Genomic DNA, 26,878 nt, shown 5'->3' with positions numbered 1-26,878 from the left:
TTTTTGAGAGAGAAAGATTTGGCTGTTTAGAGATAAAGGCATAGAGTTTGGTCGATAGGGAGGTGGGGAGGAACTGGGAGGAGCTGGAGGAGGAGAAAGTATGATCAGAATATGTCATAAGAAAAATATTTCTAAAGGCCTTAAAAATACAGCGTTCTGACTCCAAAACTTCATTTGCTTACAGCTCTTCGTATATTCGTGTGATTCGGGCTATCTGGCTTATCATTTGCAATTGTTGTTCCTTGACATGATGTCATTACTTTATTACTATATAAAACAGTGGAAAGACAAATACCCTGAATCTTTCCCTTTGCTCACCAGAGAGTAGGCAGATTGTGAAGTTCAGTGATGACGCTGGGATATGAAGAGGTTCCAGTTTACAAAAACTATGTGTGAGAAGCCAGCCTATTCCAGTGGCCTCAGCTGTACCCACAGGGCAGCATTCAACTTTCACCCCACTCTAGGTAAATAGTCTGGCTTCATGTTGTACCCTAACCAAAGGTGTTCTGTTTACATGTGCAACTGGAGCACTGTTGATCGAGGCTTGGAAGCAATGAAGCTTTCTTTCAATATGGCTTTAAAAGCCATAGAGTTTTCTGAAAAATTGAGAGTTTTGTGAGTAAAATGTATTGTTCTCTTATTCAGAGAATATATATATGTATTCATATATTCATAATATTGTATTTGTTTACAGAGACAAAGGGCATGATAATTCTCAGAGGTGATCTGATTGTCATGTTATCCAAGTAAAATTTCTATTTTAAGTCTTTAGTGTATTTGAACAATTCTTTACAGTCTTTTATTTCCCTTGAAACAACTTAAATCAGAGATTCATGCCATTTTATTTCTGGAATGATCCCTTGAATTGTGAGCTCCAGGGTTCCTGTACTCACATATTTCAGAGCTGGGAGCAACAAACATGGGGGATGGGGTGGGGGTGGAGCAGATGGGAAGTGAAGGCTTACCTTTGTCTTGGAAGAAGACAGGGAATTTATTTTGCAGCCAACTGTGGCAATTGGGAATGGGTTGGTGGGAGTGGGGTGGTAAAGATAAGCTGGGAATTTCAATTTTTGTAAAATGACTTATTTGGAAATATTTTCACTGGAGCAAATAAAAAAAAAACAACACCACGGAACTGAGCAAGAACTCTATTACAGACCAGATCTGGTCTCACAGCTGCCAATTGACTATGCCAAACACCTAATTTCACAACCGAGAAAACAGCCTTGAAACTCTGGCAGGATGTTACAAACACCAATCCAATGTTTCTACATGACACTGAATACTCGAAGCAAAATACCTACAGTTGCTAGACAGCCCTCATTCATTTCTGCATTCAACAAAAGTTCATGGCCCAGACACTGGAGGCTGCAGAAGGCACATGGGGATGCGGTGGACAGAGAACTGACCTCTGTGGCTCTCAGACAGCCAGGCTGCCCTTTCTGCATATGTCTAGCACCAACCTGATGACCCTAGATGCCAGCATGTACCTCATTCTGCTGCTGTCTCTGTTCCATATATGTAGGGCAGGTGGACCATGCCACTAGAAAACTGGCATGGATCAGGTGAGGTTGAATATGTTGAAACCCCGTAAATCTCAAAAATTTGGATTAGAATCTCATCCCGAGACTGGCAGGAGTAGGGCTAACTCCTCCCCAGTTTCCGTACCTGCCTCAGAACATGTAACCCAGTGACCTCTAACCAGGTGGTCACAGGCGGTCAATCACGTACCCAGCATGTAGACTGCCTCTCCATACAAATGAGGCATCTCAGTATCTTAGCTTTCAGCCAATGATTTTTTCCCACCCTGAATATTCTCACCCTCAAAACTGTATAACCCTTGTTTCACTCCAAATAAAGTGTACACACTCAAACCCATCCCCCATAAATAAATATGAACAAACTAGGATCTTCTCAGAGGGCTGCTTCACTAAAGATCATTGGAGAAGACCTTTGTCTAAAAGGGCCTTGACACCAAGATCTTCAGAAAAGGCCTTCTTACTCTCCTGTCTCCCCACTCACCCCACTACATCCTAATTCCCTACTCCCTACCCTCCCCCATCACCATGGGAATGATGGAAATCTGCAAAAGTGTTGACTTCTAGGTGAATTGTGTTCTATACAAAGAACAGGTGTTTATTCTCTATCCAGACAGAGTTTTCATAGCAAAATAGTTAACTTAGGTGAAAAATGGTAGTTTGGGGGTGGGAACGTTCTTGCAGCTGAGTCAGAAGGTGCCGTGTTGAAAACTGTTGGTGGCTACATTGTTGAGTGTCAATCAGGTGTGAAGGACAGGGAAAGCATGAGAAGCTACTCTGTGAGCCAGGACAAGTCGTGAGAGTCAGTAGGGTCAGTGTGAGAGACATATAGTTGTCTAATATATATGAGACTACTATAAAAGATTATAAGGATAGTGTAAGAGTTATGATCTAAGCAACAAAAGTCCCACTTGGCATTTTCACCTCAGACATGGTGCTTTTTTTATCACCAGAAGTATAACACCAATCTTTTCCATCTTCCGAATCTCTGCTCAAAATTTTTCCCAGGCTTTTGTCTAGGTTCTTGAATGTGCAGACCATAGTTACAATAACTATTTAAAGCCCCTGTGTGGTAATACTGTTACATGTGTCAGCGATGGATCTGTTTTTATTGATTGTTTTTCTTTTTGTTGATTCCCATTTCCTCCTTCTCGGCATGCCTGGCAGCTTTCTGATTAATGCTAAACATTATGAATTGACTGTGTTGGGTATTAAACATTTTTCTACAAGGAAATAGTGACAACCTGGGTTTGTTTTAGGACGCGTTTGCAATACATGAAAAGTTTAACTCTTTTGGTTTTTTTTTTTTAATTCTGTCAGGTGTAACGAGAGCAATAGTTAGTATGGGAGTGGCTGCCTACAGACAACAGCTGCTGTTCACACCACCAGAGAAAGACATCTCGTCATTCAAGGGCATCTCATGACACATTCAAAAGGAAAAGGAAAGCAATCTCTGGGTCTTGGTTCTTCAAATCATTTTAGGAGTTTACTCTTTCACACTCAATGAAACACAAGACGACCTTTTGTGGGACTCAAGATCTGATGTCTCAATAGCCATCACACTCAAATTATCCTGTGGACTCAAGACCCCTTAGCTTTTCTTAACTCAAGCTTTTTAATTTAGAAAGACATCCAGGTTCTGCCTGAATGTACCTTCCTTGTCCATTCTTGAAAACATTATACAGACAAAAAACTGGGTTAATCTTAGGAGACTTTTTCTTTATTGTGATTCCTTGGGATCACAATTCTCTGTCACCCAAGGACCCTCTGTCTTGAAAACCATGTTTTTACCGGTGTGTCCAGTTTTTACCTTGTTTCTGGTGTGGCCATAACTCTCTGGACGCTGTTGCTCCACTCCATTTGGAGGAAGATGTCTAAGAGTGAGTCCTAGCCCTGCTTTTTAATCTTGGAAGAACCTCTAAGCCTTGTACTCACTTCCCACCTTCGAAGTAAGGTAATATTGCAATGATTAACCATTGAAAGTCAACATGAGAAATATTTCATTATTCAGAGACTCATAGTGAGTCTCTTTCAAAAAGGACCACAGGGCTGGAAAGATGGCTTGTTTAGAATAGAGACCATTCTTTTTAGAGAGTTATGTGAGAAATATTCCCCATAGACTCAGATATTTGAACACTTAGTTGCCAGTCAGTGGCACTGTTTGAGGAGGTTTAGGTGGTAGAGCCTTGCTGGAGGAAGAGCATCACAGGAAGCAAGCAATGAGATTTTTAAAACCTCCCTACTTCCAGGATACTCTCTCTCCCCTACGCTTGCATTTGAGGTTGTAAGCTCTCTGCCTCCTGTTCCTATCACCATGCCTGCTGATTACTGCCATGCCTTGCCACCATGTGAACTCTTAACTCTGTAGGACCATAAGCCAAAACAAACTCTCTCCACCCAAAGCTGACATTGATCATGGTGTTTTATCATAACAACAGAGAGGGAACAAATCATGCATCAGCACTTGAGTTTGGATCCTCAGCACCATGTAGAAGCTAGTGCAGTTGTGGGCTTCTATATCCCCTCCCCCACAACACACATACACATTGAAATGATGGTGACAGGCAGCACTCACAGGCCATCCAGTCTAGCCAAGTTGCTGATCTCCAGGCCCTCTGAAAGACCCTGTCTCAAAGACTAAGGTGGGGTGCTACTAAGAGATTTCGGACCTCTGCCTGTATATGTACACACATAATAATATACACACCCACATCTATAGACAAAGGGCTACATGCAGAGAACCTTTTTTCCTTGGCAGGATCACAATGGACCTTTTCTCTTGTCCAACCAGAGTAATTTGCTTTGGGTTTCACCCTCTTGCCTGTGGACTAGCTCATTCTTCAGAGTGACACCTGCTGCCACAGGGCTTACAAGCCAATGGACAACTTGCCTTCACTCGGAACTCACAGGGCATTAAATTTTTTGTGTGTGAAATATCTCAAGAAAGAGTACACCACACAGGATACAGCACAAACCACAGAGTCTATGTAGTTTTGCAGTAATAAATGTTTTTTTTCCTCATCACACCTCAAATAGCTAATTATTTTTCAGTAATCTATAAAGTAGAAATATCCATAGAACTATTAACTGAGAATATATGTTACCGCCACATGGAACTTACTCAGCCTAGATGAGTACATTAACAACTGAAAAGAAAATGATATTTTGTTAAATGAAAGTTCCTTCATTCTGTATTTTCAGATTTCACCTTATTAACGTAGTAATGGGATTGAAAAAAATAAAACCCTGTGTTTTTTTAATTGAATGCTTATTCAGTGTATTTATTTACTATGTGGCAGCAGATTAATTATTTCCATATTGTTACTGTAAATATTGTGCTGGGCTAATTATTTCACCCAGTGGACTCTCACTAAAACCCGCAGATTACTATTCACCCAGAGCTATGATGAGAATGTATGTTCCCCTTCATGCTGCAGCTTGTCATGGGATCAACTGCTAAACATTTGGGAGCTTTATTGAGACAATCCCGTGACATACGTCCCAGAACAACAGATTTCAGAATTAAGGTTGACAACATGTTGTAAACCTAGTCTGATAAGAGAATTCTAATGGACCCGTCCCTTGTGATCCATTCTACATTTTATGCTGATCTATTGACTCCTAAAGTCATACGCATCAGCGTAGGCTTTCTAAATGTCAAGTTTCATGATGTTGATGCTCTTTGAGGCCTTATTAATTGTTCTAGATATATGTGACATGAGCAAAACCTGATCTTAACACTCTTCCAACTGGTTAATCAGGTATTTAAAATGCCCAAAATAATCACCAGCCTAGACAGATGGCAGCAGGCCCATGCAGAATGTAGGAGCAGACTTTGAACTCTTCAACAACAGAAATCTGCACACAAATCGAGTGAGAGACATTAATGTCCAAAGATTTTAGATTCCCTAGGAAACCTGGCACCCACTAAAGTTTGAGAGAAAGATTTAGCAATGTGTAAGTTTTTGGGTGAATCAAAGTATTTCCCAGTCAGGTAGCCTTAAGAACCTACCTACCTGCTCACCCACTCTACCTGGACATGACCACCTGAGACTAAGGCCAGCAAGCTCAAGCTATGGACATTCTGCTTTAGGGGGAAATTTTGATACAGAAAGAGGAAATATCCCAAACCGGGTAAAGAAAAATAAAATATATGCCATATAGTATGACTCTGTTTTCTCCATCCCCCCCCCACTTATATAATCCTTTAGAGAAGAAATCCAGACACAAACTTCCTCATTGGACCTTTGGTCAGAGATCCCTTGGTGTGTGTGTGTGGGGGGGGGGTTGTTTTGTTTTGTTTTTCTCCTTCTTTTTCTTCCTTTTCTTTTTCTTCTTCTTCTTCCTCCTCCTCTTTTTCTCCTTCTCATCTTCCTCTTCCTCTTCCTCCTCCTCTTCTTCCTCCTCTTCCTCCTCCTCCTCCTTTTTTCTTTTTTGAATGAACATTTATTTATTTTAAGGGACTGGGCTTATTATACCTATCTTCATATTTATTTTTATATTTCTTTTCTTTAAGACTTTCTCTTCCTGCAAAGGCTTAGAAAACTGACCAGCCACTAGAGGTCTGCACTATCTATCTGTGGCTTTATTAAAGTATAATTGCAAGTGTTATGTGGCAGATCAGTTGAGTTCATTTCAAGGGTTACTATTAAATAGGAGGGGAAACAAACCATACCTTTCATTTTAAAAAGTGTTTTCTGTGAGGTTGGAATGATGACTCAGCAATTGAGAGCTACTGCTCTTGCAGAGGACCTGAGTTTGGCTCTACCACCCGTGAAGTTGGCAAGCAATTGCCTGTAAATTCAACTCTAGGGTATCTGTCTCCTTCTTCTGGCCTCCAAAAACACATGCACTTATGTGTGTGTGCTCACACTCTCACACACATAATTTAAAATAAAATATTTTTAAAGTGTCTTTAAATGTCTGATATATTATCAGACAAATTGCATGGTGTTTTATATAGCTCTCTAATGTAGGATTCAAGAATAATCTTAGTAATTTCTACACACCCAGATGACCAACTCTATAGCCAAAAGCAACCAATTTGTCCTACAGAATACATTAAAGTAGTTAAGTGTTTCTTGGCATTCTTTTGCATTTGGGCCTGTGGTCGGTGGCATGTAAGTTAATAATTTCCTTCACTGAACCATGACACAGTACCTATCTTACATGACTCTGCATACATCTTCTAGAGCCTCTGACTCTATCATACAAATAATGTTAGTATATACTTGGACATAGTACCAAAAAGCACAGTGTTCAATTATATGAAAAAATGCTGCCAACCATTGGGTTTTGTCTTGTGTGGGTGGATTCAGATGTTGAGTTCTGCACCCCAAGATCAGGTTGCAGTTTGGACATGGCATTTTATTGATTAATGTACTGTAAAGAATGCTCCACACTAATCTCTGATTGGGTAATTAAAAAAAGCTAGAGCCCATGACTGGGCAGGGGAGAAAGGAAAGTGAGAAATTGGATCTATTAAGAGGTCTCAGGTAGGGACCACAAGAAGAAGGACAAAGAAAGGAGAATAAGGTTACCCGAAGGCAGGATGGGCCATGAGCATGTAGCCAAGGGAAGCTCATCCTGAGGACACACATGCAACAGAGCAAGACACAGCTGGGGAGTAACTAGGCATTGATCTGGTTATTAATAGACTAATCGAGTTAGAATAGCTCAGAACCAGCTCAGTTTAAGCTTGCAGATCATTAATAAAAATACCGGGTTTCTGCATCTTTTAATTGGGAGCCAAACAGAATAGAGTGGGCCAGAAGCCCCCAATAAAATTACAACTATAGCCAACAGTAGCAGTTAAATAATAACAGCAAGATCTTAGGAGCTGGATCTCTGGTGAATGGTTGCTTGGGAGAAAAGGGGTTAGAAGCAAGCTATTGGAGTAAGTCCCAGATTTAAGTCCTAGCTCTGATACTGTCGAACAATGCATACAGCCTGCTCTGTGGCTGTCAAAAAGCAGGCACAATAAGAGAAATTAGCCTATACATTCTTAAAACTGTTGTTAGATTTAAAAATAATAAAGCGAAGTGACAGACTCTTTTTTTCTATATCAAGGAGTGTCCACTTAAGATGTTCACTGATATTTTCTCTATCTTCCTGTTTTCCTTCATGAAATGGCAATATAGTATAACATCACTAACATGGTAACCTCTGAGCGTGGTGAGGAGCAGGTAAGATCATTCCTCAATACCAGCCGCTTCCCCAGCTAGGCCACGTTTAAAATTGGATTCATTTAAAACTGGATCACAAGTCGAGAACATGTTAAAGATGAACCAGCCGTTCCTGGACTGACAATATTTTAATCTTTGGTTTTGATTTTTTTAAGTGAGAACACTATGACATTTAAATTCTTTTAAACATCACTTTTTTTTTTTTCTAAATGGAATGAAGACTTACGTCTGTGACTCTACCAAACCAAATAGTGGATAGAAATAAGAGCCCACTGGAGAGATGGTTCCTTCGTAAAGAGCACTGGCTGCTCTTCCAAAAGACCCAGCTTCTATCCCCAATATCCACACACCAGCTCACATCTGCGACTCCATTCCAGGGATCTGACTCCCTCGCTTAGACATACATGCAGGCAAAACATCAATGCATATAAAAATAAACAAATCACTTTATTAAAAGGAGAAGAATTTTTTTAAAAAGGGGAAGAATCAAATTGACACAAAACGATTTTTGGAACAGTTGGCAAGAGTAAAAAGTGAGCTTAAAAATCTGCTCAAATCCAGTGAACTGAAGAAAACAATTAGAACTCGTAGGTGCCACTTCCCTATTCCACCCGCTCTCACTGAGAGACTCTAATTCTCTCAGACTGTGGTTGTTGCTTGGACGGGAGGTTGTTTGCTTGTTTGCTAGCTTTGCTTTTTCAGACAAAAAAATCCATGGGGATGAAATTTGAAGCTTCTTATTTTGGAAGGGATGCTGATTAAATTACAGGCATCTCTTAGTTTACCGGGTCATTCCTGTGCTCTTGGAACTCGCACAGTTAGAACTGCCTCATTTTGCAGGGAGCGTGGAGGGGAATCATGACCGGATGCTGCTGTATAACTGAAAAGGTCTGGTTCAGAGAAGGGCTAGGCTCGGGCAGTTTGGCCTTTATTATGCAGCAATTTCAAAGAACTCATTGAAGTTATAAAAGAGGTGCATGTCCCCTAAAGTCAGCAGCAGAGGTACTGAGACCCTGGCAAAGCAGTTCCGATCAATCTTAACATAAAAGCCTTCCATGTTTTTGTTTGAGCAAGAAAAGAACCCACATGAGGTTGTGTATCTATCGTGGGTTCTCAGGCAGGCTGCTTCTGAAGAGCGCTGCCTTTTGTGTTCTCTTTCACACTGAGTGGTACTGGGAAACAAATCCGCACCTAGTTATCAATGATTGACTGCGGTTTGAGTACTTATTAGCCTGGGATTCAACCGCAAATATTCTTTGGGGTTCATATTTCAGTTTAGAAGCCACGCACCGACAGCGCAGAACTGATCCCCAGATTTATTTATTTATTTTTATTTTGTCGGTTCAGCACAACCTCATCTTTAGAGCAGCCTAATGTTCTGTGAGATCAGTTAATCCCAATTCCCTTGGGAGATTAAGGGAGAAGGTAGAGGGTACTGAATGCCTCTGGAGAGGGGAATCGGGCTCAGGGTAGAAAGCAGTTAAGTGGTAGGACCCTGCCGAAGGCCATTCTAAGCCTTTCCCCAGAAGGTTCTCCGAGCACAATTCGGTTCAACCTACTGGAACTGTATTTTTATGTGATAGCCTCTGCTGTACAATGATTACATGTACAAGGCGACCCAGTTTTTAAGAAAGTTCTGGGCTCCGGGAATGTGATGTACACCTGTAATCCCAGTAGGAGGGCAGAGAGTTTCTAAATCAGCCTAAGCTACTAAAGCAAAGCCATGTCTCAAAAAATATAAGTAAATAAAAATTTATGGATATGTCGATATTAGTTGCTTGAAAGTTGTCCAAATAACACTTTCCCAGGCTCAGAGATGTAGGTACACCAAATTAATCAAGTTTTCATTTATGCAAGACCAACAAAAGCAGTTTCTTCTTATTAAATAGCTTTATAGTAGGAAGAATGCATATTATGGAAAAGGCTTCATGTGGCATAATTTCCTACTAAGCCTTTTATTAATAATCATGTTTAATTACTGATTTATCAAGGTTTAGACTGTTTGAAAGGTGCTTACCTGACAAAAACATTAAGAAATTTTTCTTTGGAAAGTAATAATAATCCATTGGTCTTCTCTTTTTATCAAAAATCACATTACTTTAAAAATCTCTTAGATTCTAGAACTCTCTAACCCTTGAGCTATTATAATTTCCTTCAGTGAAAGGAGTTTTGCTTTTTTTTTAAAATAATTTTTTTTTCTATCGAGGAATTCTCCACCTCAAGCCTCGGAGACAGCAGGTCCTCTTAGGAGAGGCATGACATCAGAGATGTCTTTTTCTCCTTGGGGCTATTAGCTGGAAATAGTAACAAAGACCTTTACTTAAGCTGTAGAAAATCTAATTAACAAGAATGATACTGTAAATCTTCATGTTCTTGCTTCCATCCTACAAACACAGATTGCTCTCCAATCCTCATTAGAAGTCTTGAATGATGGCAGAGCAAGAGAAGACATGAAGATTATGAAAAACAATACCAATTAAAAAATAAACATTAAAAGCAACACCAAATAAAAAATAAATACCACAATAAACATTAGAAGCACCACCAGTTAAAAATAAACATCAGAATTGTTTGCTCTCATTCAAATCATCTGTATATCTCAGAGTGAGTACATTTGAATTTTTCCATGAGGTTGAATGGTCAAATAAACATAATGCCAAATATATATATATATATATATATATATATATATGTGTGTGTGTGTGTGTATATATATATACACATATATATAATATATATGTGTGTGTGTATGTACATATACTTGTGTGTGTGTGCGTGCGTGTGTGTGTGTGTGTGTGTGTGTATGTGTGTGGTGTGTGTGTTTTGGAGTTTCTTACTGAGCTTGAAGATAAAATAATTTAAATGGAACAAACAGTCCATGAAAATATTTTGAATTTGGTAATATCCCAGGACTTAATAAGTACATTGTGTCTGAGGATGCAGATATAACACTAAATGTAAGCTATTGACAATGCAGTAAGGCTGTAAATCTCTAGAGTTCGGAGACTTGTAATTTTAGCCTCAGAGACATGATTAAAGATCACAAGTGTAAGTCAAGTGTGTCTGAAGTATACAAAGCACCAAACACAGAAGTTAGGGGTCCATAGGGGTTCTAATCATTCTAGTCACTAGCACAGGCCAACACAGTCAGGACAGTTGAGGACCTGGTTTCTACTTAAAATTCTTTTTGTTTGTTTGTTTGTTTTTGTTTTGTTTTGTTTTTTGAGACAGAGTTTCTCTGTATACTGAGAACCTGAAACCCTGTAGACAGGGTTTCCTTGGCTGTCCTGGAACTCACTTTGTAGACCAGGCTGGCCTCGAACTCAGAAATCCACTTTAATCCCAAGTGCTGGGATTAAAGGTGCACGCCACCACTGCCCAGCCTACTTAAAATTCTTAACTGGAATGATTCATTGTAAATCAAAATATTTCAAATTTTACAACCACTTGTGCTTTAAAGTTGCCTTTCTTAGTTCCATTCTATGTGCCTCTAGTTTCTGTCAATTTGTGTCTTTCAATGCTACATGTCACTTGTTATACCCTCTGCCTCAGACATTTCTAAGGCTACAAATGTTCCCTCATGCTTCCCAGATCCTCTGCCTCTTCTTTCAAATGTCCACATAGTTCTTTTCTGAGCAAAGTTTTCTCTGAACACCACATTAAACCTGCATCAACCTCTGCTCACACTCACTGCTCACTGTCATTCTCACTTCTCACCACTCACACTCACTTATTACACTCACTGCTCACTACTCATGCTCATTGCTCACTGCTCATGCTCACTGCTCACTGCTGGTACTCACTGCTCATGCTCACTGCTCACTGCTCATGCTCCTTGCTCACTGCTGGTACTCACTACTCACACTCACTGCTCACTGCTCATGCTCACTGCTCATGCTCACTGCTCATGCTCACTGCTCACACTCACTGCTCACACTCACTGTTCACACTCACTGCTCACTGTCATGCTAACTGCTCACTGCTGGTACTCACTGCTTACTGCTCACTGCTCATTGCTGGTACTTACTGCTCACTGCTCACTGCTCACTGCTGGTACTCACTGCTCACTGCTCACTGCTCACTGCTGGTACTCACTGCTCACTGCTCACTGCTGGTACTCACTGCTCACACTCAGTGCTCACTGCTCACTGCTCATGCTCACTGCTCACACTCACTGCTCATAATCACTGCTCATGCTCACTGCTCACTGCTGGTACTCACTGCTCATGCTCACTGCTCATGCTCCTTGCTCACTGCTCACACTCACTGCTCACTGCTCATGCTCACTGCTCATGCTCACTGCTCACTGCTCATGCTCACTGCTCATAATCACTGCTCATGCTCACTGCTCACTGCTGGTACTCACTGCTCATGCTCACTGCTCATGCTCACTGCTCACACTCACTGCTCATAATCACTGCTCATGCTCACTACTCATGCTCACTGCTCACACTCACTGCTCGCACTCACTGTTCACACTCACTGCTCACTGTCATGCTAACTGCTCACTGCTGGTACTCACTGCTCATGCTCACTGCTCATTGCTGGTACTCACTGCTCACTGCTCACTGCTCATTGCTGGCACTCACTGCTCACTGCTCACTGCTGGTACTCACTGCTCACTGCTGGTACTCACTGCTCATGCTCACTTCTTATACAAACTGATCATTACTCACACTCACTGCTCACTAGTCACACTTACCACTCACTGCCCACCGCTCACTACTCATGCTCACTGCTCCCCAGAAAGGATTCACATTCTTCATACCATTCAGCATTTTATATATTTTACTCAGTTAATTTTTCTCTCTATACACTACAACTTGATGAGGTCTGGAACATTTTTTAAATGTGCATGTGTGTATGTGTGTGTGTGTGTGTGTGTGTGTGTAGTGTAGTGTAAGTATATGTGTGCATGTGTATGTAAGTACAATCAATCACCTGTGTGTGTGCTTGTGTGTATGTAAGTAGTGTAGGTAAAGGCATGTGTGTGCATGAAGTACAAGTGTATGTATGCATGTGTGCATAGGTACATTCCCCTTTGTGTGTGTGTGTGTGTGTGTGCAAGTATTTGTTTAGTGTACGTATATGCATGCATGTGTGTGTAGTATAGGTATATGTATGCACATGTATGTAGGTACACTTACTTGTGTGTGTACTTATGGGGAGGTACGTGCATATAGTGTAAATGTATGTATGCATGTGTGTATAGGTATACTCACCTGTGTGCGTGTGTGCATGTGTATGTGTGTGCATGTGCGTGCGTGTGTGTGTGTGTGTGTGTGTGTGTGTGTGTGTGTGTATGTGTGTGTGTGTGTGTGTGTATAGGTCATAGTTTGACTCTGGATGTCTTCCCCCTTCACTGTCCATACTACTGTTTGAGATGGGATGTCTCACTAAACCCAGAGCTCACCATCTTGGTTGGGCTGAAGGGCCCATAAACCCTGCCAGTTCTGCTGTCCCTCCCCACACCATACCCATGTTTCCTATGGGTTCTGGGGATCCAAACACAGGTCCTTATTCTTACACAGAAAGTACTTTACCAAGCGAGCCACTTCCTGAACCTTTGCCTGGGACTTTCATCTCTGCACACCCCTTTTGGCTCTGTGCTAACTAGCATGCAGGTCTCCAAAAGTACCCACTGACTGAATGGCAGCATCTAGTGCAAGGTACTCTGCTGAATAAGGGCTCTATTTGTATTATCTTCATTGAGAATTCATCATGCCATGGCGTTTACTTGATAGTCTGGCCTTGTAGTTAGAGGAGAGAAACCTTACTTACATCACAGTTGCTCAGTGACTCTCTTCTACACTGAGAGTGGAAAACTGAAATATCACAGAGATTTACACAGTTAAGTAAACTTGTGGAGCATAGGCACCAAGAGGAGGGGGTCTGTGACAAGCTCAGTAAGAAACTCCAACACTCACACACACACATATGTATACATATGTGTATATATATATATATATATATATATATATATACACATGTGTATATATATATATATATGTATTATGTATTATCCCACTGTAATAGAATTCAGTTTTAACAAAAGAATTTATAGCAGCCCTCTCTAAATGAAGTCTATTTGTCTTCAAAGGCTCTCTTTAGCTATTAGTAGTCAATAGTCCAAGACAACATTTGCAAAACCACACTGTTTTTCTTATCTCTTCTCAGTATATACTCCAGCTTAGGTATATTCCTGATTCGGTGTCAAGACAAGAATAGTCAACTGCTTATGTTTGCTTTCCAACTAAATGGCATCTTCTTGTAAGAGATACATCCTTCTTTGGTCTTCAGCATCAGATTACTGTAAACCTAACCTATTTGCAACTCTCATTAATAAAGTTAATGAAAATTAATTGCATGTATTGAATAAAAGTTCCCCATGACATTAAATTTTTTAGCTTAAGGATTTTAATTATTATAATGAATTACTTAGAAAGACTACAGAATGACTTTCTCTTGGGGGATATATATATTGATGGTAATAGAAGCAGAAAAGAAAAAAACTGATGAATGCAAAAATGTATGATAGTGTAGCATCTTCCTTAAGTGATGAAAGTGCCATGTCCCAGGCAGAGTTCTATCTACCCATTTTAGTTAGCAAAGGAATCAAGTTACCTTTGATAAGCTGTGATTACTAGATAACTTACTATATAAACCAAATTACATTTTAATTTACTTAAAACACACACACACACACAAATGACTAAATTTCCCCCCACTGGAAGCATTCTTGGAGTTGTGTTTTATTCTATTCTATTACTAGAATAGAAGTATTCTATAACTTCTGCTGTGTTTGAAAAGTGACTAGTGAGGTTGTGACACGGAGACCAGCAGTTGTGACATCCCTTTCTCAAAACTAGGCTGACAGCTGACTTTAAATCCCAAGCTTCAACGGTGAAGGCAATTTTGTGTTTAATGTTTGGTCTTGAGCAATTGTGTTATTCCAGGAAATAAACAAAACTGCATTGCTAGGGATAATGACTAGAATGTATTTGAGACTGACATTTTGTTAATGGAACATTTGGAAACAGGATGAACACAAACTTTAAGAACATATTCATCCAGTGGTTGGGTATATTCATTAAAAACAAAATCAAATTGCTATTATCTGTAATGTGTATAAGCCAAATAAAACTAGAGATGTCCAAAACACAAGTGCTTTGTAATTTATTTTGTTTGGCTCACCGAATTTTCTATTTAAAAAAACCTCACATATCAATCAGTTTAAGTTAAGACAAATGAGACTCAACTCTTACTGATAGAACACTGAGACCTTACAGAAAGAAGGATGACAGTGATGCAGGTAAATAAGCCAAATGTCACATCACATCTTAGTCCTTAGCTCAAGGTGATATAGGTCCCTTCACATATTTGAAAGAAATTAAGAATGTAAAACTATGCAAGTAAATGAAATATTTAAGTATACAAACTAGTATGAACAGTACGAAGGGGTCTGTAATGGCTGTATCCCAGGCAATGGGCACTAAGAAACCATGAATCTCAAACTGCTTTAAAATGTCCAAGTCAAAAAGAGTATATAGCTTTTCTTTACCTGGCCATGAATGTTCACTGTATTCTTTAAAACTGTTCTTATTACAGCCTGTCAAACGGAGTTGCTGCGAGGACTGGGACTTTCCACATCTGCGTCATCCACCAATGACATGTCTACCAAACACTTGGGGTGCTCAGTAGGAGCTGAGAATCCGAATTTCTATTTTCTGTAGTCGGAATTAATTTATATTTCAGTTTCAGTACCCACATGTGGCTGATGGCCATAACAGTGGGCAGTGAGTGTCCACAGACTTTGCATGGGTGACCCAGCCTTTTATTCTTTTTAATGTGCTATTCAGGCTTCCCTACTTGTAAAAGTTGGTTTTAACATAAACACTTTGGACCTGTAAAACAAACTCTAAAATGCTGTTTACACATTTCAATCAATGAGAGATCAGAGTTCCTGGGTTGTAAGCTGGTAAAAAATTTTAAAGGGATATTACCGAATTCACAAGGTCCTTCTGCAAACAAGCATCCTCTGTATTTCAGTATAGCACCCACAGCTGGAAATGGGGACTGGTTAAAAGGAAACCAGGGCAGGCATCGTTCCCAGTTAGAAAGATTGGGAGAGCATCAGTTCCTTAGCAACGACAAAATGGCTCCTCAGAATGAAGAGTGTTAGATTTGTTAGCCTTAAACCGAAATGTTTGAAAAAGACATGTATTGTAACATGTCTTCTGAGTTTGCTATTCTTAAGCATGGTGTCATAGTTGTTTGGAAAGCTTTCTTTCGAGTGTAAATGTCAGGAACAGGAATGGATGTCTTTGGACGTGTAGGGAAGGGGAGCAGGCTCAGGACTAAAACCTCTTCTAGAAGAAGCACTCTGACTGGTGGCCTGGCCTCCTCCACCTGAGACTGATGGGAAATGACGGCAAATGGGCTCCTTCCTCCTCAGCACTGTCTTCGTCAGGCTTTCTGTCACTATGCTAATACACCATGCTCAAAAGCAACTTGAAGGGGAAAGGCTTCATTCATCTCACAGTCAATCCATCATCCTGGGAAGTCAAGGTAGGGACTCAAGGCAGAAACTTGGAGGCAGGAGCTGATGCAGAGGCCATGGAGGAGTGCTGCGTTCTGACTTGCTCCTCATGTTTTGCTCAGCCTGCTTTCTCATAAACCTCAGATCTACCAGTCTAGGGATGGCACCACCGACTGAGCCCTCCCACATCAATAACTAATTAAGAAACTACCCTACAGATTTGCCTACAGACCAACATTATGGAGAGGTTTTCTCAATTAATAGCCTTTCTTCCTGGGTTTAAGGCTAGGTTTAAGTCAATTTAAGTCTAGGTTTAAGTCAAGTGGACAAAAACAAACCAGCACAAGAACTCTTAAAAGACATCATGTCAGCTGGGCATGGTGCTTTCAGCCTCAGTACCGGGGAGAGAAGCCAACACAGAAGAATCAAAATGCAAAGGTGACTTGGTAATACTAGGTCTCAAAATGAAAGTTAAAAGGGAAAAAAAATCTGTTGATGTGACTCAAGAGTGCATCATGTATAAGGTCCTGGATTCAATCCCCACTAGCACATACGCGCACACACACACACACACACACACACACACCCCACATGCACTCATGAACCCAGGCACACACGTACGCATACTTACACCAAACCAAAACCAAACTCCAAAGATATGCAGTGACAACTCTGTAGAATGAGACTATTTTTATCTTCAAGATTAAAGTAGTCCTAAATAGTTTTCCTCACACCACCATCCTGGGGTACCTTCCAGATTCCTACATGCCAGTGAGAAAAAAAAAGCAAAGACACTGTAATGGCTATGTATCCACCTAGCACCCAGCTAGCTTTTGGAGCACCCAGCTAGCAAAGTGGAATCATGCATTCCAGATGGCACACTCTGCCTTTTAAATCTCTCTCAATAGAATGGAGAAGCTGCAGGCTTGTTCCCTGAAGTTTTCTTTCTCTTCTAGTTGAGTAAATGAAGGACCCATTTAGTGAAAAAAAAATGTTAAGTAAGGTCCACTACAGAAGAGCTGACTCTCTCAAGCAGTCTCGGAGCCCTGTGTTACTCTCCAAGGGACCAGTGTCCTACCCTGTGACCCCATGTCTCTTTCAGGCTTATCTCAGGACTTACAGGACCTCCCTCTCTGGCTAATATTACCCCATGTTATCATTAGCACAGGGGGGAGGTTTGCAAGGGGAGACACGGAGACATACCAGCTTTCTGAAAGTGAGTAGGTCTAATTTTAAGGTTTTGGTCTTTCGGCCCCTGACAGGGAGAATAAATGCATACCCAATGTGGTGGGTGATGAAACCACAGACATTTCCTGTTGGGTCCCTTTATCCCCTGCACAGAAAGGATGCAGCACAGGATAACCATTAAAGACCACAGGGCTCTTTGGCAAAGGTTTGCAGATCTGACACATGGATTCCTATCAATCCGCAAACGAATGGTAGCTATGGTAGTGTTTACATTCAGAGTTGTAGGAAACCTAAGTCGTGTATCAAGAAAATAAAGTAAGACCAGATTATGGTAGTGTTTACATTCAGAGTTGTAGGAAACCTAAGTCGTGTATCAAGAAAATAAAGTAAGACCAGATTTTATTCTTCTCTGCCTATCCTACCATTGACTATTAGGGAAGACTACTGGCAGATATAATGCTGTAGGTATGAGCCCCTTACCTGGTGACGACTTTCTTGGAGTGTTGCTGTGGTTTATCCAGACAAAATGCCAGCCATTCTATACCAATCTTTCGTATGTTAGGTCTGGAAGAGAAGAAATATTAAGATGATCACAACAACAGTGATCAGATTTTAATGTTTTTAACTAAATAATTGTTAATCCTGCACATTAAGACCATGTGAGGAGAAAATGAAGTGTCACCTGATCCACACTGACAACACATTTTCCCTAATATGGAGGTAAATGTCTCAGACCTATCTTCCTGATGATGACCAGCATCCTTTCTGGGGTCTCACAGATAACTCAGCAAGGGGGACAGGACAAGAGAAACAGACTCTGAAATCATGCTGCTACATGCCAACTCTTAACAGATTGGGTTTTTTACTTATGAATCTGCAGTTAAACCTTGCTAAATATCCTGTTTTTATGAAGAGGTTTATACAAGTGTTACTATACTGTATTTTGAAATTTCTTTCGTTAAAAGCTTTTTTTCTGTTTTTCTTTTTCGTAGAAGTAAACACGCATGTTATATAAATGTTGTTCCTTAATAATGTGGATGTCTTTCTCTAATCTTGTCTCTGATTTACCTCCCAGAGCTACTTTTCTTGTTTATTTCCCCCAGCACTTAGTGTGTTTATACATGCACACACCTGGGTAGGTTCGTGTTCTCTCTTTGAAGATGTTACGTCTATGTTCATTGCTGCCATTTATCTGTTAATTTTACTCAGCATTATAGTTATACAGAATGTCTCCTCTCACCACACTTAAAGCAGCATTATTTGTTAATGATTTATTTAGCCAGCCTGCTCCTAGGGCCTTAAATCTCTTTTTTTCCAGCTTCCCTTTCTGCTGCAATAAAATGTTTCAATGCTCACATTCTTGCATAGGCATTTTTATACTTACATGAACATCATCAATAAGACAAGTCCAAAATAAAATTGTTGAATTAAACTCTTTTCATACTTATTAATGTTGTGGTAAATATTTATAAAATACTATTTATAATGTTTTCAATAAATGTACGATGCCAAAAGTCTAGGTTTTTGCAAATTCTTCTTTATGTGTTGTTTGGATTGGTATTTCCGTACCTATGGATGAAGCTGAGTTTCTCAACTTCTAATGCTTTTCAGGAGTTTTTCTACTCATATTTTACTTAGCAATCACCTTTGCTTCATTTTTCAGTTGGGTAATTCATAGTGTCTCATATTAAAGAGTGCATGCTATTTATAGAAGCTAACGTTTTACATGTAATGTGCGGCAAACAGCTTTCACAAGTCTGCAGTCTGTCTCTGGGATTTATTTATTGTGCTGCTTTATTATCTAGTCTTTGTTTTAGATAGCCAAGTTCATCAGCAGCATCTGTTATGAGTTTGGAAGATTCTAAAAAGGTTATTTTTAAGCTGCAGAGTTACTGAGAAGGACTGCACAGCGGTGACACAGAAAACCCAATATGAAGATCATCTTGGCTATCATATCATAACAGCAGAGTGTAGGCACTGTCTTCATGATCAAAAGATGTCTTCATAAGGAGATTTTCATTTGAAATACTAGGATGTTGTAAAAGCTCTGGGCTCTTTCTAAGACTACCCTTTAGGGAGAGAATCCGGGAAGTCATCAGTGTTACAGAACCTTCCCTCAGCAGGTTAACAGTCAAGGCTAAGGAGAGAAATGCAGAGTGAATTCTGAGGACATGGGTGGGCAGTCAAAGCAAACACAAAGTGGGAATCGAGCCTCACTAAAGAAACCTTAGTATGCATACACAGAAAGGAGGAATCTTGAGTTAGTTAACTAATCTAAAGCATCTTAGACCTGTTGTATATTTTCCTTCAGCTTTTTGTTCTTGCTGTTGCTTCTGCTTTCCAAATTTCCAGGCATTAATAAGAATGAAAGAAATTATTTTCCTTACAAGTCAGTGAAAACAAAACTAAATTACTTTCATCAGAATATCAATAACCGAAGTCCGACTTTAATAGTATTTTGACAAGAATCTACAAAGCCTATGCACACAGGATGGCCCTTGTGATTTATGTTTACTGATATACTGCTTATGAATGCATTTGTCATTAAATGCTATTAAAAATATAAGATACATATACTATGACTTTATACTTCTTTATCACATTGCTTAAAATTATGGCAGCTGGGTCCTGTTGGGGAACCTCTTCTCTCAGCAGGGCGAGTTTCAGAAAGTATTTAAGAAATCAATAGGTAGGAAAGACTTCACATTCCCTGCCATTGCAGAGAAAGTGGCAGCATTGAGCTGTGCACACTGGATGGCTGGGAAGCTGTGCACACTGGATGGCTGGGAAGCTGTGCACACTGGATGGCTGGGAAGCTGTGCACACTGGATGGCTGGGAAGCTGTGCACACTGGATGGCTGGGAAGCTGTGCACACTGGATGGCTGGGAAGCATCACGGTACAGTGTGTTTTTTATTCATGGTACAATGCGTGACATCATCTGAACGGAAAGACCGTTATTAAACCCAGCTTAATGGAACATTCTCATTCAAGAAGAATTACACATGAAGTTAGAATCATGAATGGAACTGAGTTGAAAACCATGAAAAATGTGGGTCAAAGAGTAGAGAAAACTTAGATGATAAAATTGTAAGCATATGGCATTCATTGGAAGAAGTTCAATGAGATGTTTTAATATGTTTGGAAGAAAGAAAGAAAAAAGAAAACCAAGTTCATTGTCCCACTCACAAGCCAGGCTTTGTAAAGCCAGTGAGGGTGGCCACTGATATTTTGTTGCTTGTTAGCGCTGAGAAGCTCTGCCTGCAAGTGTTTCGTGTGGTCTGTGTGCTGCTTCCTCTCTCACCCTCACTGCATGGCTGGCCTCTGAGTTGGATTTTACCACAAGCTCTCCCCATAAGTGTTAAATCCTGTATTACTAAAGCTGCCAGCTTCATTCAGTCCTAGATCCCAGTAGCAGGTAAACTTTATCACTGAGAAAATTGTGACAACTGTCCTGATGGAGGGACATGACTCTCCAACATGTTTCCAGAGAATCTGGGCTCAGCTCAGTCTTTTAGCCAACATCGATGATGCTCTGTCAAAACAAAAAGTATTCGGCTAGGTCTGTCTAACAACTGCCAGAAATCTGCATACATTGAGAGGAATCCTTCAGGAACACAAACATTTGAAGATTCACTGGCTTAAATGAAATCCCCACTTGCTTGAAGCCTGACCACTTTGTATCTAGAATCTACGACAGTGTGTATAAACCAGGCATTAGGAATGTAAGAGCCTATACTGAAAGCTGAGAGTAAAGTATGATTTGAGTTGGCATCTACACATGAACACGTTCATGTTGTCCTGGAAAAGGAGTATACATGCTAGACAAAGCCTCTACCAACCAGTTTACACTCCCAGACCTGCCCCCAATTTTAAAGCCCATCACCTTTTTGTTTTAACCTTTTATAAACCATCTTTGTTTATCCTTCAGGTTGCCCTTGAACTCCTGATTCAATGGGGCCTCCTGCCTCAGTTTCCCAAGCAGTTTCGACTATAGACTATATACTCCGTCCAGCTACATTTTTAGAAAGCTCAATTGAGATACCAGTACTACCCAGGATCCTCTGCTCACATGCGCATTAAATGGTTTACTGATAAAGCTTTAGTAGTTCCTCCAACTGATAGCTGAAATTTCTAGATTTCTTCTTAGTGGTCTTCAAATCAAATATTATGAATTAAAAAATCATTCTTAATGTTCTTCTTCCTTTAGAGAAATAGGTCTTGATTTCAAGTTATAACTTTAAGTAAATTCTTAAACCATTAGCTTTCAACAAAAAGTAGGTTGCCTAGTATAGGACAGACAATGTGGCAAAGAACATGACTTGTTCGTGCTGTGGATTATCGTGTTTAAACCTTAAGTGTCAGTTACCATATTTGGGTCGTCTCTTCATCTCCATTATTTCTTAGTATCCAACTGATAACATGAAGATGGAGTAGAGACCATATCAGAGATTTATGAAGGTTAAGTAAATGACACTTACAGAATGAACACTATGTGGCATGTGATATATAGTGAGTACATTTTAGATTTATTAAAATGTTATTTTATTTTGAGGGGAGAGGAGAGTTCTCAGTATTTCCCTGGCTGTCCTAGAACTGGATTTGTAGAACTCAGAGATCCACCTGCCTCTGTCCCTGCCTGTGTGCACCACCACTGCCCAATTTTAAAACATTGTCTTATAGAAAGGCCAACTAATGACATTAATGTTTATGTCCCAATGAGATTGACTTTAAGCCTGTGTGTGTGCGATATGGGATAAAACACGTTCCATTGGAAAGGTCGTTCCACTGTCACGCTTTTCCTCTGGCATGAGGAATTTGTTCAGTGTTTTGTAAGAAGCTATAAGAGTGCCTAGACATGCTCATAATATTAAGGTAGTTCTCTGGAGGAACAGAAGGAGCTGTCATTGGAGAACCAAACGATTCAGCCACACAAGACATCTATCTCATCTGATCATTAGGACAGGAGGCAGAGTGGTTTTTAATCTTCTTTTTCTCAGTACTAGCCTGACCAACAACTCTGAAGGGCAAAGACCGTTTCTTATGCTTTGATGTGTCCTCAAGGGCTGAATGTCACTGTGCTCCATATACTTGCCTTTGCAAGAACCTGCTGCTGATGATGCTGATTGCACAGACAAGTCTTCATTTCTTAAAGCAGAGTATGATCTTTGATTCATACAAAATGAGTGAATAGCTAAGCAACTCAGACAGTTAATTAGCAAGCAGAGAGTCTCTTTATAAGCAAGCACATAGCCACATGCATGTGTTTTCAACATTCTTGGCCTGCAGTTAACTGAGACGAATAGTTAAATTCATTGACCTAAAGTAAGACTTTTATCTCTCGGTGAAGATCAAGGTGTCTTCTATGTAAACAAAATGAATAAGAAATCCACTGAACTAGACTAAAGGATCAATAATCATGTGAGTTAAAATTTGGAGTACATCCAGAATTAGGAAAGACACGCTGTCATAGAAGCAGTGAGGTCTCATTGCTCATCTGCTTCCCAAACTTTTAAATATGATAAATGTATCAGAACCTAAGAGCTTCAAAACGCTTGAAAACGTTCTTGGGTGTGGGAGTTATAACAGCAGCTAGCAGGTTCTAGACACTCCCTTCTACTTAAGACCTTTAAAGGAAGCATCCATTGAGGAGCCAGAAAAGAAGTAAAAATTAAAATAAGTGCTTCTAAATTGACTTATAGAATAAAGTAGAAAAAAAGCAATCCTACAGCCTTCAAACCATATGGCAAACTCTTTGTTATAAAAAAAATTAAAACACTCTTTCATTTTTCATATGCAAAGGAATTTTTCTTTTCTGAATATCTGCTATGAAAAGAATTAAAAATCAGCAAATATTTCATGGTAATACAGCAACATCCATTTGTCATCTCTATGAATGTTCTAAATATAGACTTTGTTTTGTATTCCCATTTGTCAGATTTGATGTTAAAGTGATAACTCTAATGAAACTTATTTTACCACTTTGGATTCCTTTCCTGGAAGGGAAACACTATATTTTAGAGACTTTGATGGTTTAATTGTAGTCACTTGCAAAATCATTAGACTATTACCTTCTGCCACTTAGGTAATACTGGTTAAAAGTAACTGTAGGTATCGAGTCATTAAGAAGTTGCTTTTTAAAACCATAAACTCAGGGAAAGGACCAGGTACAGGGATAAATAAAAGGCCCAAGGATACACAGCCTGTGCTGGGAAGTCAAAATGTGCAAATGGGGCAAGCATTCGATCTCTGTCCCTAGAACAAAGCAGCTCTCAACTATCTGCTTGGGGAGGGCATCATGAGAGCACAGAGAAGCCACACATCTGTGGTTCTAACTATGCTTCAAAGTCCTTGGCAGAGAAGCACTTACTCCGAGTTGGAATAAGTGTAACATTAAACTTCTCTTTCCTTGGCACAAGCAAAATTAGTTGTTACTTGTTAATTAGTAACACAGGATCTACACAGTCATAAGTAACCGCAGTCAAAGGCAGCGAAAATATGCTCAAAAGTAACGGGGACAATTCTTCCTCCAAACTAGAGAGGAGACAAAGAAAATGGAGACAGCTGAAAGGTTGGTGATGTGTCCTTCTTATACTGACCAGGGTAAGACAAGACGGACCGGAACTCAGTAAGCCTGACTCAGACACTGGGACGGGTAAACATTTTGTAAGTCTCTAGGTGACAGGTTTTCAAGTGAAAAAAAAACCCACTCTCTTCTAAGGTGGTGGATGCTGAGTTAGTTGTTAGTTAGTTAGTTAGTTAGTTAGTTAGTTAGTTAGTTAGATGTTCAGTGAGTACCAAGGAAGAGCAGAACTAGAAATCAAAATCTTGTGAAGGAGAAAATAAACCAACATCAACCTCAAAAACACGAACAAACCAAAAACAAGGAATCCGGGAAGAGAAGAAGGGCTCACAAAAGTTAGTAAATTTTAACACTGTGCTACCTGAGGCCCCTCCCTAAGCCTCAAGCAGTATATACTATATATTATAGGAATCGGCACCTGTGATTTGAGGATGGAAGTGTGGAATTCTCACTAAGAAACATTTGACCAGAGATGATAACAGTTTCAAAGACTCTTGTCATTCGATAATAGGTAACCAGTTTAGACTTTTATTTTGTCAGCAATAACAAAAAAGCAGAAAGTATAGAGGGTTTTAAATGACTGTAAGAGACCTTCTGCGCAGTGACCAGAGACTTAGAGTTGTTAGGCAAATAAAAACACTCTTAATATTAGGCAGCTAATTCAGGGTAAGAACAAGGAGGGTTCCTGGGCATTAGCAGGAAATTGATCCTATGGATGGGGAAGTGACAGTCCAAGTGGGGCCTTAATGGCTCCAAAGCGCCTCCGCAGACAGGCAAACAGGACAGGTAGTGTTTGTTTGTTTGTTTGTGCTTAAACCAAGGAGATGAAACACTAAAACAAGCTTCTTGGGCTCCTTATATTTGTTATTTGTTAAAGGCCATAAATACAGGGACTCCGTGGTGGTAACTATCAAGAAAATCGCTTTAGGAGTGAAGTACCTTGAAAAAAGAAACAATAATTACTGACTGAAGAGGGCAGGCTGTAAGGCTGCTTCTCTCTCTCTCTCTCTCTCTGCTTCTGTCTCTGTCTCTCTGTCTCTGTCTCTCTGTCTCTCTCTGTCTCTGTGTCTCTGTCTGTCTCTGTCTCTCTGTCTCTGTCTCTGTGTTCCTCTCTGTCTCTCTGTTTCTCTCTGTCTCTGTCTGTCTGTCTGTCTCTCTCTCTCTCTCTGTCTCTCTCTCTCTCTGTCTCCCTCTCTCTGTCTGTCTGTCTGTCTGTCTGTCTCTCTCTCTCTCTCTCTCTGTGTCTCTGTCTCTGTCTGTCTCTGTCTCTGTCTCTGTCTCTGTCTCTCTCTCTCTCTCTCTCTCTCTCTCTCTCTTTCTCTCCCTGGAATGACACAGGAAATTAATATTGACAACTTCCAAATGAGACCTCAGGGCACACAGAGTGCCCAAACTTTCCTGGAAAAAAAATACGTCTCCCCAGAGTTGATGGTGGCTCTTTACGCTTAAGAAGGACATGGGCAAACAAGGGCATCCATAGCCTATTCTCCTATGCTTGACCAAAGACAGGGGGAGGGGGGCAGGTGAAGCCTTGGGTAGGAATGGCTTAAATTTTCTGGAGACCACTGCAGTCTGACGTTGCAGAGACACTGGGCTAAACGTTTCTGAGGAATGGGAATGAGGTAGAAGAGTGGAGAGAGCCCTGTGCTCGGTTCAGTACTGAAATAAGACCACTGAAATCCTGTGGGGACTACAGGCCAAGTCGGCCTGCTAAGGGGCAGCCACCAGCTTCTCCCTACTTCTGACTGAGGAATCAAAGAGTGTCTGGGAACACCTGTGGTGATGGAGTTTAGCCCACCTACCTAAAGGAAGGAGAGAAGGCAGTGCGGGGGGGTCATTGGCAAACAAAGAGGTGAAGCTGGGGACAATCTTAACTTAAGCTCAAAGTAGCACAACTTCAAATGGTTGGCCCCGCGGTCATACAGGCCACGGTTAAATTCAGGTCACAGCTAAAATACCACAGTTATTTAAAAGCACGGAGGAAAAACTGGCTTGCTTGCCTCCCATTTCTGTAGATTTCTAGCCTGTACTCGAAAGAGTTTGATCAAAACATCACGACCACGTTTTGGACCACGTTGCAAACGAGCGCACTTTCCTCCCACCTGATCCGGAGAAGGGTAGCCCGCTCCAGGCTCATTCTGCTGGCCGGAGTAAGCTCGCTCCCCTGGGTCCCCCGGGTCCTCCGTGCCCAGTACTCTGGATTCAGATATGGTGACAAGGAACCGATCCCGATCCCTCCCGCCCCTGATCACCACGCTGGCGGGACGCCTGGGCTGGGACTTACCCGGGAGAGCAGCAGAGCTGGGAAAGCCGCAGCGCTGGTACCGGCCTCGGCCACCCCTGCGATCCGTGGGTCAGAACTCAAGCCCCGAGTTCTGTCTGGCCGGACAGCATCATCCAGTCCCTCCCAACTGCCTGATCAGCAGCGAGACACTTCCATATTTATAGCCTAGGGGGCGTCGCTGCTCCGCAGGTTCCAACCCTGAGGCTCGGCTTTGCACTCCTCCCCCGCTCCGCCCCGAGACCCTCGGTCCAACCCTCTCTCTCCCTCTCCGGTTTCTGACAGTGCCTTCCCGGCTGCCAGTCACCCCGGTGCCGCCTTCCAGATCCACGCTCAGCTGGTCCTGAATCCCTCAATCCCTCATCCCAGCCTGAAGTGTTGAAGATGAAGGGAGGTGGGCATAAGGCCACATGAACTGACTCCAAGATAAATGCTCCACTTAGAAAGAGAAAAAAAATTCTTGGAAAACTTTTAAGCATGAATTAGGGAACTCCCTTTCTTTGCTGTGGCTGAGTCAAAATTTGACGCTTGTGTTGTGTTACAGATGGCATGGATTAATTTCAGA

The 26,878-nt window shown here is 40.8% G+C and overlaps 1 protein-coding gene across 1 annotated transcript in view; it reads right to left on the bottom strand.

The window, feature by feature from the left end:
* Nucleotides 1-26,669, bottom strand: part of LOC116082258 (type-1A angiotensin II receptor) — a 48,858-nt gene extending 22,189 nt beyond the window's left edge. The window contains exons 1-2 of the mRNA XM_031359129.1: nucleotides 26,317-26,669; nucleotides 17,931-18,014 (exon numbers count right to left, since the gene is read on the bottom strand). The gene's annotated coding sequence lies outside the window, so the exon portion shown is untranslated. The remainder of the gene's footprint in view (nucleotides 1-17,930; nucleotides 18,015-26,316) is intronic.
* Between the last annotated feature and the right edge of the window lie 209 nt (nucleotides 26,670-26,878).

Source organism: Mastomys coucha, unplaced genomic scaffold, assembly GCF_008632895.1.
Source record: "Mastomys coucha isolate ucsf_1 unplaced genomic scaffold, UCSF_Mcou_1 pScaffold7, whole genome shotgun sequence".
Taxonomy (NCBI): domain Eukaryota; kingdom Metazoa; phylum Chordata; class Mammalia; order Rodentia; family Muridae; genus Mastomys; species Mastomys coucha.
The sequence above is the reverse complement of the archived record's forward strand: the minus strand, read 5'-3'. Positions and strand labels throughout refer to the sequence as shown.